We start from the raw sequence: 12,105 nt of genomic DNA, 5'->3' as shown, positions 1-12,105 counted from the left end.
TTTGCCAATGAAATTAATCTAAAACTCCTCAATTTAGCCTCAGGCTGACTTTATGGACAAGGGAAAAAGCAGCCACATTCTCTGCCAAGATATTAAAAAAAACCCAAAAAACAAAAACAGTCTCTAGGCCACATACCAATATTCTTCTCCTCCGAAATATTTTGATTCAGCCTCCCCACTTCCCCCAGTTCAAATCACCCTCAACATTACTGTCTTCCATCTTCCTACTAGGATGGCCTACTAAGCCTCACTTACAACATTCAACTGGTTTTCCAACACAAACTTGCAAATTCAACATTCCTCTAAATAAAAGCATAGTCAGACCTATTATAGCAATAACACAGTCACTGGTACCAGCTTCCGTCTTAGGGTTTTATTGCTGTTAAGAGACACCTTGATCATGGCAAATCTTATAAAGGAAAACATTTAATTGAGGTTGGCTTACAGTTTCAGAGGTTTTGTCCATTATAGTCATTGCAGGAAGCATGGCAGCATGCAGGAATACATGGTGCTGGAGAAGCAGCTGAGAGTTTAATATCTTGGTCTTCCAGAAGCAGGAATTAAATATCACAATTAGACCTAGCTTGAGGATTTGAGACCTCTAGTACATCACCTAGTGATGTACTTCCAATGATGCCTCACCTCTTAATAGTTCTAATCCTGTGAGCATATTGGGGCCATTTTTATTCAAATCACAACAATCATTACTATCAAAAGGATAATTCTCTACAAATTTATCATATGCTCTGTATTTTTCTAATCAGAATCCCAGAAAACTTTTTTTTAACTTATTTATATTTTGCCCAAATTGATTGGCTCCTTCTAAAATTTATACAGGAAAACAAGAGATCTACATTAGCCAAAATAATTCTGAGAAGACAAATTTGGAGGTCATCTGACTTTAAGATTTACTTCAAAATAACTTTGATCAAGGCAGTATAGCACTGGGATTAAAGATATATGACAGTTCAACATAAATGTGGTAAATAGATTAGCCTCACACAGTTCAATGTAAACATAATTTTGAACAAATGTATCAGCAGATAAAGAAAAGCCTTTGAAAGACATTATACTGGAATATCTGGATCCAAAAGAAAATATATAGAGATTCTTTCATTAGATAAGCAAAATTCCAAAGAATACTATGCTGTCAATTTCTAGGCAAAAACATAAAGTCATGAAATTCAATATTAATGTACTTGTAATCATAAATTCTTTTTTTCCAGTATGATCTAGAAGACATTATTTAAAATTATAATTATGAATCTGCATTGCTAGAGACAGTGTACAAAAGTATAATTTTCCCTAATAATCATAAGAAGAAATAGTGCTATTATAAATAGAATGTTGTGCTATTTAAATGTAGTCACTATAATGATAAATAATTTACACATATACAAATATGTACACATATTATGATAACTATAACTATGAGGTATGAAGCAACTCTCACTCTACTCAGTGGAAATCTGCTTTATATTTACCTTGTGGGTTTTTTTAAGCACTTTTCTGAATTTTATGCTTCACAAAAAAGGTAATCTTTGAAGTCCTGCAAAATTTATGTATAAAGATACTGATCTCATTTGCTTTCTTGTAAGTTTTATGAAATTACCTCTCCAGAAGTGGGAAAGTACCAACTTCTTGGAAAGCATTTTATTCACTTAAATTAGCTTTTGAAACTTACTGCCTCCACTTTAGCTGACTTTCCTATGTTAACATTTGCATGCCTTTGCAAACACTTCAATGATGATGGTTTGGATAAGATGTGTTGACTTTCACTTTTAAAGTTCCACAGCTTGGAATTCTGGATCTGCCTGGTTTCCATGGATACTGGAGATTGGCTCCAGCAGCCCTTGTCACTTGAGTAAATTCACCAGAATAAATGGAGATAACCATATTATCAATTCAATAAAATTTAACAATATTAAATGGAGAGAAGGTTAATTCTACAGGATTTTAACATCAAGACAATAAGCCAGATCTTAAGTTTTTATACAGCAACTCAGATGGTAATAAATGTAAGAAACACGGGGTTTAAGAGATAATTAAAAACTGTTTTCAGTGTTAGTATAAGAGGTGAAAATAATTAAAGTCAAACAGCTACTACCCGAACTCTAGTCACATAAAATTTATAAATCTACTACTACTGATTTCAGAAATAGAATGTAATCAATGTAAGCCCACTAATTTCTAGCATTTTTGTGAAGATTATACTCTGAAAAGAATTTCTAATAGAACACTTCAAAATTTAAACTGTTCAAATACACTATATAAGTCCATGTATTTACATAGAAATACAATTTTTATAGTATAAATTAATGTTGATAGTTCTCTATTTGTAATACTTTAAAAAGATAAAATACAATCGATTTTCAATCCTTGTTCATTTGCTTGATGTAGAGTTTAGATACTTAGAGAAATAGAACAATGTTTTTCAGTTCTCAAAGAAATCCATTTATATATCTCCTGTGATCTATAATAAAACACTAAGCCAATTGACAAGTAAATTATTATGGCCTATCATATTATATATTGGCAAATATGTGTCTATATTAATTTGATATAAAATAATCTTGGCACAGTTTTAGAATTTATCAGTGTTTTTTATCAGTTATTTGTTTATTTTAAAAAATTTTCATACAATATACTCCGATCATACATTTTCCTTTCCTAAGCTTCTCCAGGTCCTGCACAATTCCCTACACACTCAATCTCATACCTTTTCTTTCTATCTCTCTTTAACAAAGAATTCAACGACAAACAATAAAACAAGAAACTCACAAGCACACAAAAATAACCATCAAACCCACAAAATTTGATGTACAAATAAATATGTCAAAGACAAAAAATACCTCAACAAAAGCCAAAATATAACAAAATAAGACAAAAAGTCTACACAAATACCACTGAGCTGGTTTTTGTTTGTCATTACTTCTTGGCATGAGGCCTATCCTGAAGTGTGGTTAATACACAGTGAGACTCCTTTGGAGAAAAGTGATTTTTCCATTGCAAGTGGGTATTAATTGCAGATTGTTTCTTTGTTAGGGAAGCAAGCCTGTTTCTACTTCCCCCTGTCAGCCTCGAGACTTTGTCTGGCTTGAACTTTTATAGGCCCTGTGTATGCTGCTATTGTCTCTGTGAGTTCATATATGAATCGGTCCAGTGGTATCACAAAGATACTGTTTCCTTGGAGTCATCCCTCTACTCTGGCTCTTAAAATCTTTCTACCTCCTCTTCCAATTAGATCCCTGAGCCCTGACAGGTTTCATGAAGACATCTCATTTAGGACTGAGTACTCCAAAATCTCTCACTCTCTGCACATTGTTCAGTTGTAGGTCTCTGTGTTGTTTCCCATCTACTACAAGAAGAAACTTATTTGATGATGGCTTAGTGAGGCACTCATTTATCTGTATAGCATACTGTTGTTAGGAGTCATTTTATGAATATGTTCCTTTAGCAGAACAATACTGTTTGGTTTTATTCTCAGTCTATGACCTATACAGTCCCAGGTTCTTGAACACCCAAGCAATGTTGAGGATGGGTTCAATCTCATAGAGTAGGCCTTAAATATCACCAGAGGGTAGTTGTTTATTCCCACAATGTGCCGCTATTGCACCAACACATCATAGAAGAAATTCACTATTGTATATCACAGGCTTTATAGTTGTGTTTGTGGTTAATTTTTTCCCTTGGTAGTGTGAAGAGTATCTTTCAGTACCATTAACCTAGTGAGTATGGGTAAAGGCTAGAGTTAGGCACCAGCTTGACTTCTCCTGGTTCAGTGAGTGATGTCGTCTTTAACAACAGGGTTTTACCATCAATTAGTGTGGAGAAAACAGTATCATTGGCAACAGTCTGAGAAATTTGGGGATTTCTAGGGATTCCCTTTTGGAACAGAATATTTTCACACTATAGTTACACATAATATAGCGACAGGTGAACATACCAAGCATTCAGCTCTGGAATACATAGATAAAACTATAAAACCTCTGCAACTAAACAATTTTTCTCAACTGATATTTATGAAACCATCTCTAGGTAATGGTGATTATTTTATAAAATCATGCCACATATGAAATATTGTTTCATAATTTGGAATGTCTATAGTAAATCGATAATTAGAAAAATCTTAAATTTTACTCTCAATTTTAAATTGATTTTTAGATATATTATTTAATATCCAAATGCCCATTTATCTAAGGTTTATAAGAAAGAATTTATCACTTTTCATATATTAAATCAGATTTGTATCATTATAACACAGAAGATACCAAAATCAGATAACTGTTATGATATGACCTCCAACTCTCAATCCTTCTGCCTCAGCTTCCTGAGGATTATAGGCATATGACATTAGGCCCACCTTAAACAGAGTCTGGATTTTTAATATAGAGCTCAGAACGCTAGGATTTATGAATGTTAACCAAGTACTCTATCACTTACTTATACCTTCCATCTTGCTAATTTCAGTAAAACAGTATAGATACCTCAATGTAAACTCACTGACACAAAGCTACAGGTTTTGTATAAGAACTGATCTGGAAGCTTCATCCATTCTTGCTAGCTTTCATTGTGTTTGATGGTGCTATAAACACTAACACATGAGAAAAATAATCATTAATCCTACCAAGGTGTGAATCCTGTGAGATGTAATAACAACAATCCTGACAAGACATGCCTACCGGTTCAACAGTGGTATGAATATTATGGGTGTAACCAACCACTTTCAGATTGAATTTAAGGCCTACTATGTAAGATGAAACCCACATCCAATACTGTCATTGGTTCAAGTACCTATGGCTCTAAAAGAACTTACCATTATTATTCTGCTAAATAGACACAGTATTAAACAAAATCCTAGTGACCTGTCATTATACCTATAGATTAAGGCATCTCTGAGCTCTCATCAGGGAAGCTTCAATTATCAATAGATAATGACTAATACAGAGATCCACAGGTGACCAAGGTACAGAGATTAATATACTATTGCTGTGGATATCGCTCTGTATAATTAAAATGCTGATTAGCCAGTAGCTAGGCAGGAAGTACAGGCAGACAAGCAGAGAAGAGAATTGTGGGAACAGGAAGGCTGAGGAGAGATGCAAGTCTGCCATCTGGGAAGCAGCATGTAAAGGCAATAGGTAAAGCCAAGGAACACGTGGCAACATATAGATGAACAGAAATGGGCTGAGTTTAAGTGTAAGAGCTAGTCAGTGGTAGGCCTGAGCTAATGACCAAGCAGTTTAATTAATATAAGCTTCTGAGTGATTATTTTATAAGCAGTTGCAGGGTCCGTGGGGCTGAGCATGACTGGAGAAAACTTCAGCTACATAATATAGAATGTCCATCCAGAAGCGGAACATACACAGGCACACCTTCTCCGAAGGCTTAGAGACCATGGTGAGAGAGGTGGCAGAAAGAATGCGAGAGTCAGAAACAGCTGCTGACCTCAATGACCAGACACATTTCAAGCATAGCAGGCGGAGATGGGTACAAAATTCTACCCCTAGCTGAGGAACTATTGAAAATTATTAGTTATTGTAAAAGAAAAGGTAAGTTTTCTCTGAAAGTTTAACTTCTGAAAGATCTGCCATGCTCCAGACAATTTAGACAGTGCAAATTATTCTTGATGGAAGAAATAAACACAAAGTTGGGTAGGGAGGAAAGGGACAGAGAATGGATCTGTAAAGAGTTGTGGGAGGGAGGATGAATATGATCAAAACAAATTGTACATAATTTTGAAAGAACTAGTTAAAAAGTAAGAAAGAACTTGACTTGAATAGGTGAGACAATTGATTAGCTTGAACTTTTTGGGAGGCATCCAGGCAGTGGGACCAAGTCCTGTACTCAGTGCATGAGTGGGCTGTTTGAAACCTGGGGCTTAAGCAGGGACGCTTGGCTCAGCCTGGGAGGAGGGGACTGGACCTGCCTGGACTGAGTCTACCAAGTTGATCTCAATCCTCAGGGAAGTCTTTGCCCTGGAGGAGATGGGAATGGGGGATGGGCTAGGGAGAAGGGGAGAGGGGCGGGAGGGGGGAGAACAAGGGAATCCATGGCTGATATGTAGAATTAAATTATATTGTAAAATAAAATAATTAAAAAAAATTTAAAACCTAAAAATCATAGAGATTTATTAATATAAAACTTATCCAATTGTCTGTACATTAGACACTTTTTGATTTCCAAATAACAATTATTTGTGGTGTAACCATCTGTATTTTTATTGAAAATATATTCTTCTCTCATACAGTACATCTAGACCACAGCTTTCCCTCCCTCTGTTCCTCTCCTCTCCCTAAGTTCACCCCCCCCATTTCTCTTCAGAAAAAAAGCAGGCTTCCAAGAGACAACAATGAAACATGACAAAAGACGATACAATAAGACAAAGCAGAAGCCATGTATCAGGTTCTCTGCATATATGTTATAGCTGTTAGCTTGGACGTTTGGGGGGATTCCAGAGTGTGAGTGGGTGTGTCTCTGACTCTTTTGTCTGCTTTTGGGACATGTTTCCTCCTCTTGGGTTGCCTTCCCTGGTAACCATCTGTATTTTAAAGAAGATAGAAATAGAAGGCCAATGAATCAAGTTCTAGTCAAATTCTGCATAGATTTTTATGATAGCATATGGTTTAGAGGAGAATACTATGTTTTTGTCTATGATATTACCATTCAAAAAAGGGCTCTGAAGAGCAATAGACAAGAAGAAGTAGTTATGGTTTTCTCATGAAGACCATATACAGCTTGAGAGGATAGAACTTCAGTTCAAATTATGCTAAAGAAATACTGATCCATTGGAGACACTGCCAGCCGCCGTGATGACAAGCCGCATGTGAAGATGCCGGTAAGCCACGAGCCATGTGGCAAGGTATGGATTTATAGAAATGGATTAATTTAAGATATAAGAACAGTTAGCAAGAAGCCTGCCATGGCCATACGGTTTGTAAGCAATATAAGTCTCTGTGTTTACTTGGTTGGGTCTGAGCGGCTATGGGACTGGCGGGTGAGAGAGATTTGTCCTGACTGTGGGCCAGGCAGGAAAACTCTAGCTACAACTGAACAAGTCCCTTTTTAATTTTCCTATATCCACAGGATAATTTTTAGAAGGTCCATACCAAGAAAAAATTTTGCAACTGCCTGCTTTATCCCAGGGCTCTGAGTTCCACTGGTTATCCTTGACTGTGAACACGATATTTGTTAATGTTGAATTACTACAACTACTACTACTACTACTACTACTACTACTACTACTACTACTACTAGTAAACCACTATAATTTTCTTATCTAAACTAGAACTACCTCTGTGTGGTAATACTTCTCTGGGTAAAAATGCTATCTTCCTGTACTTTATCTACACAGTCAAAGAAATTTCTCTAGTAATGAACTATAGAAATAATCCTTGAAAATAAGGGAAGCTCACATTATCTTTCCAAAAGCAAAAAAAAAAAAACAAAAAAAAAAAACATACTTGCTATACATTACACCCAGTTTTGACATCACCAAATGTGGGGAAAAATGTTATCACTGCTGTTAACTTGGGACTTAAACATAACTGAAACTAGTCAGACCATTGTGTAATGTTTATCTCTGAAGAATTTGTGTCTATAATTCTCTCTTAAGAGACTGGAGAAACAGAGTACCTCTTGTTAGCCTTGGGAGGTAAGCTGCTATGTTATTAAATGCCATTTAGCAAAGAACTGTGAGTGCTACTCAGAGCTAAGCATAAGCCCTCTAATAGACTATAAAAAAGCAGAGATCTCAGTCATATAATTATAAACAAAATGAGAAAAAGTTTCTCCCAACAATTGCATCAGTTTGGAAGGGCACATCTAGCTCCAGAACAGAACACAAAAATCTGACACCTTGATCAAAACTTGGTAATTAACACTAGTAAACTTAGTAAAGCTGTGCTATGCTTGTGGTTATTTGATCCAGAAATGAAATACAAATATTACTGTGAATTGGACTGCTTCTATACAATGCAAATCTCCATCAGTCATGTAGAATCTCAGCTACCATCATCAATATCTGTTTACCTCTTGATTATCTTCTTACCAGTTTTGAAGGCCATACATATAGTCTTCTTCTTTTTGTAACCATTATTGAAATTTAACTTTTGTCACAATCATATTTTAAGCAAAATTAAACAGACCTCACATATTTATGAATATAATTTTATATCACTAACAATTTATTTTAGTAGATGTGATAAGTATACACCAGAGAAAAAACTGAAGGGAATTTTTCTCTATTCTTCCATAGTAATTATGATAAAGACTTCACTAATAAACACATTTTGTTTCCTTTGTGTCTGTATCATTGTGCTTGTATGTACCCATTCAATTCTTTTATTCAGCTTCCATTAATCACTTGCTTGATTGTATTATCTTAATCAAATCTAGGAAAATGTCTGATCTAAATGACCTTAAATACACCAATTAAATAAAGTACCTTTGAAATTATTCATCATACCAATCTTGTTTCTTTTACTTGAATTAAATTTGGAAACCAATGAAATTAGAAAGCTTCTGCCTCTAAGTATATACCTTATAGCTTATAAACCATTTTTCTCAAGTTAACTTTCTCCCCTTCAATTCATTGATTCTCAAATTTTACTGAATTTTAGCATTGCCTGGGGGAACTTATTAAAAATCTTGGTGCCCATAACACATTCAGAATAATTAAATCATACAATTTCATTGTGGGAGACAAAGGCATGTGAAATTATCTATAATTCAAAATCAAATAAGGCTATTTTCATGTAGAAACTACTCAATATCCTCTCTAGCCAGAAAATAAATTCTAATCCTGTGGCTTGTATTATAAACAAACTAAAGTATTTATAGATCACATGTATTTTTCTTTCATGATTTTCTTAAACAGGTAGTTCTATTTTCTCATAATATCATCCATGTTCTTATTATGTTCAAATGTTAGGGTCAACTTTACTATACTTCTGTAGTAATTAGTATACATGTCCATATAGCTCCTTTTCTAGGCTGCCCTTTCATTTTTGTTACATTTGTTTTAAAAATCATACTAAAGCTAAATTATTTTATAAAACACATGTCTAGTGTTGTAAATACTAATATTTGCTTCACTTGTTCTTGATAAGCCAGTAAAGAGCAGTTATAATATATAGACAGCTAGAGTAGTTTATTTAGAAAATAACCAATCTCTTCTTTTCTACAGGAAAAATATCCTGCTTTGTCCTCTCAATATTCAGATTAGCAATATGATTTCTTAGTCTGATCAAAGGTCACCCTAGATTTCAAATGTCTTGCACCATTTGGTTATGTCTTTTAATGTTCTCTCTCCCCTGCTTAGGAATAACTTTATCCGACTATACTATGTTTTTGAAAGAGGATACATGTGCAATAGAGATAAATCCACCCACAGTTTGAAGACAAGGTCAGAAAAGTTAAACTGAGACATAACCTATACCCAAACCAAGGTTTAAGAAAGCTGTACTTATTGTTTTACACACTTAAGATAATTCCTTTGTTCTCTTACATTATTGGAAGATCATGTGACTAATCTACTAGGGATGTTAACATTTACAATGATTACTTAATATATGGCTGAAGAAAATGACAAAACTTGTGTGAAGCCAAGAAGTTTTTAGCATTATACATAAATGATCAAATTCTAATACACATGGTTTTGTCCTGTATGAAAAAGTAAAAGTACCACTCTCTATAAATGAGACGCAATCAGCCAGTATCATCCCTAGCATTGCTACAGAACACCAGTTGCGTAAAACTCCTGGCAGAAAACATCCAGAAAGTCTAGGGTACTTTGAAAAGATCAAACTGAAGAATAATAGCTGTAGATGATGGAAAATAAACCCAAATCAATGACCCAGAAAAATCTTTTTTAAAAAAATCATAGAATTAAATTTTTCCTAACCTAAAGAATGAGGTACCTACAAATGAACAAGAAGCATATAGGACAATGAGTAAATTGGACCAGAAAAGAAAATTTTCTAACCACATAATAATGAAAAAACTAAATATATAGAACAAAGAAATATAATTAAAAGTTAAAAGGGAAAAAGACCAAGTAACATATAAAAGCAGACCTATTATAATTACAACTGAGTTCTCAATGGAGACTCTAAAAGCCAGAAGGCACAGGACAGATTTGCTATAAACTCTAAGAGCCAAAACATGCCATCGTGGACTACTATACTCACCAAACTATTCAATCAAAATATATGTAGAAAATAAGATATTACATGATAAGTCATATTTAAACAGTATCTATCTGCAAATATATCTCTACAGAATGTGCTAAATGGAAAACTCTACCTTGTGGTGGTATTGTGTTACCCCAAATATTGTTCATTCTAATAAACTTATCTGGGGTCAGAGAACAGAATAGCCACAATAATAAACATAGAGGTTAGACAGTGGTAGTACATGCCTTTAATACTAGCTTTTCAGAGGCAGAGATCTGCCTAGATCTCTGTGAGTTCAAGGCCACATGGGAAACAGCCAAGCATGGTGACTCATGCCTTTAATCCCAGAAAGTAATGGCAGGAGGCAGAAAGGTATATAAGGCGTGAGCACCAGGAAGTAGGCCTAGTTAAACTTTCAGGCTTTTGACAAGCAGTTCAGCTGAGATTCATTCAGATGAGGACACAGAGGCTTCCAGTCTGAGGAAACAGGATCTGCTGAGAAATTGGAGGTAAGGAAGCTGTGGCTTGTTCTGCTTCACTGATCTTCCAGCATTCACCCCAATACCTGGATTCAGGTTTGATTTTATTAATTAAGACCTTCTAAGATTCTTGCTACACTACCTAAGTATGCTAACTACATCTACCAAAACACATGCAACAAATAATTTCACCCCCATAAAATCAAAAGAAGGAAACACTCACACACCACCACCACCACCACCATCATCACTACCACCAACAACAACAAATAACATGAGTCAACAATCATTGTGCATTGGTATCTGGCAATATAAATGGCCTCAATTCCCCAATAAAAAGACACAGAGTAACATAACGGATGTGAAAACAGCTTCCATTCTTCTGCTGCATCCAAGAAACACACCTCAACATCAGGGATAGACATTACCTCAGGGTTTTGGTGGTGTCAAAGAAAATGCCCTCCAAAGGGAATGGCACTAATAGGAGGTGTGGCCTTATTGGAATAGGCGTAGTCTTGTTGGAAGAAATATGTCATTCTGAAGGAGAACTTTGAGGTCTCAAGGCACACCCAGTGAGACAGATCACTTCTTTTTCTGCTAGAATTCCTAGCCACTCCCCCAGCTACATGACCTCACATGCCTTGTCCAGTAGCCAAGCAAGATGCTTAGTCATCCCAGGGCCTTACATCCTATGTAATCTGTGTGCAGTGTGATTACATAATAATGTGCATACATAATATATGTGCATGCGTGGCATAGCTATATAAGACGGTTATGTGCATGTGCAAGGGAAATCTATAAAAGTGGGTTCCACTTACCCCTCCCCTCTCTTCCTGCTTGATCTTTCCATAGGCCTAAGTACCCCTTTCTGTTTCCTCCTCTCAATAAACTCTTATAGTGGGCTTTGTTGTACCTTGTAGCTTTTCTCACACAGTAAACAGCACTGCTTAATGAATAACTTTGCACTGCTTAACAAATAACACTTTCACCTTTGAGTTAATAAGTAAGACTTTCAGCTACTTCTCCAGCACCATGTCTGCCTGTTGCACCATGATGATAATGGACTAAAATTCTGAGAATGAAAGCCATTGCAATTAAAAGTCTTTACAGTGGCAATGGTCGCTTCATAACCATAGAAACGCTAAGACAGAAGTTGAAACTGGGGACTTCAGTATTATTATAATAGGCCTGATCATGCTTTTGCTTGAAGGAATATAGACCTTGGGACTATGGAATAAAAAAGCAGTTGAATATCTTAAGTACTGCTTAATGGGCTACCCTACTATTGAAATGGAAGACAGTTGTGCTGAGGGTGATTTGAATTGTGGGTGATTTGACCAAAAGGTTTCAGAGGAGAACAATGTTAGTATGTGGTCTAGAGACCAGTCTTACAATATTTTGGTGAAGAATGTGATTGTTTTTCTGCCTGAGCCTAAAGTGACAAGTTTTGG

General features: G+C 35.4%; 1 pseudogene; it reads right to left on the bottom strand.

Moving 5' to 3' along the window:
- Positions 1–12,105, bottom strand: part of LOC131900009 (5'-nucleotidase domain-containing protein 3-like) — a 35,967-nt pseudogene that overhangs the window by 23,116 nt on the left and 746 nt on the right.

This window comes from Peromyscus eremicus, chromosome X (assembly GCF_949786415.1).
Source record: "Peromyscus eremicus chromosome X, PerEre_H2_v1, whole genome shotgun sequence".
Lineage (NCBI taxonomy): Eukaryota > Metazoa > Chordata > Mammalia > Rodentia > Cricetidae > Peromyscus > Peromyscus eremicus.
Note: the sequence above shows the minus strand (reverse complement) of the source record. Positions and strands in the feature narration are given on the sequence as shown.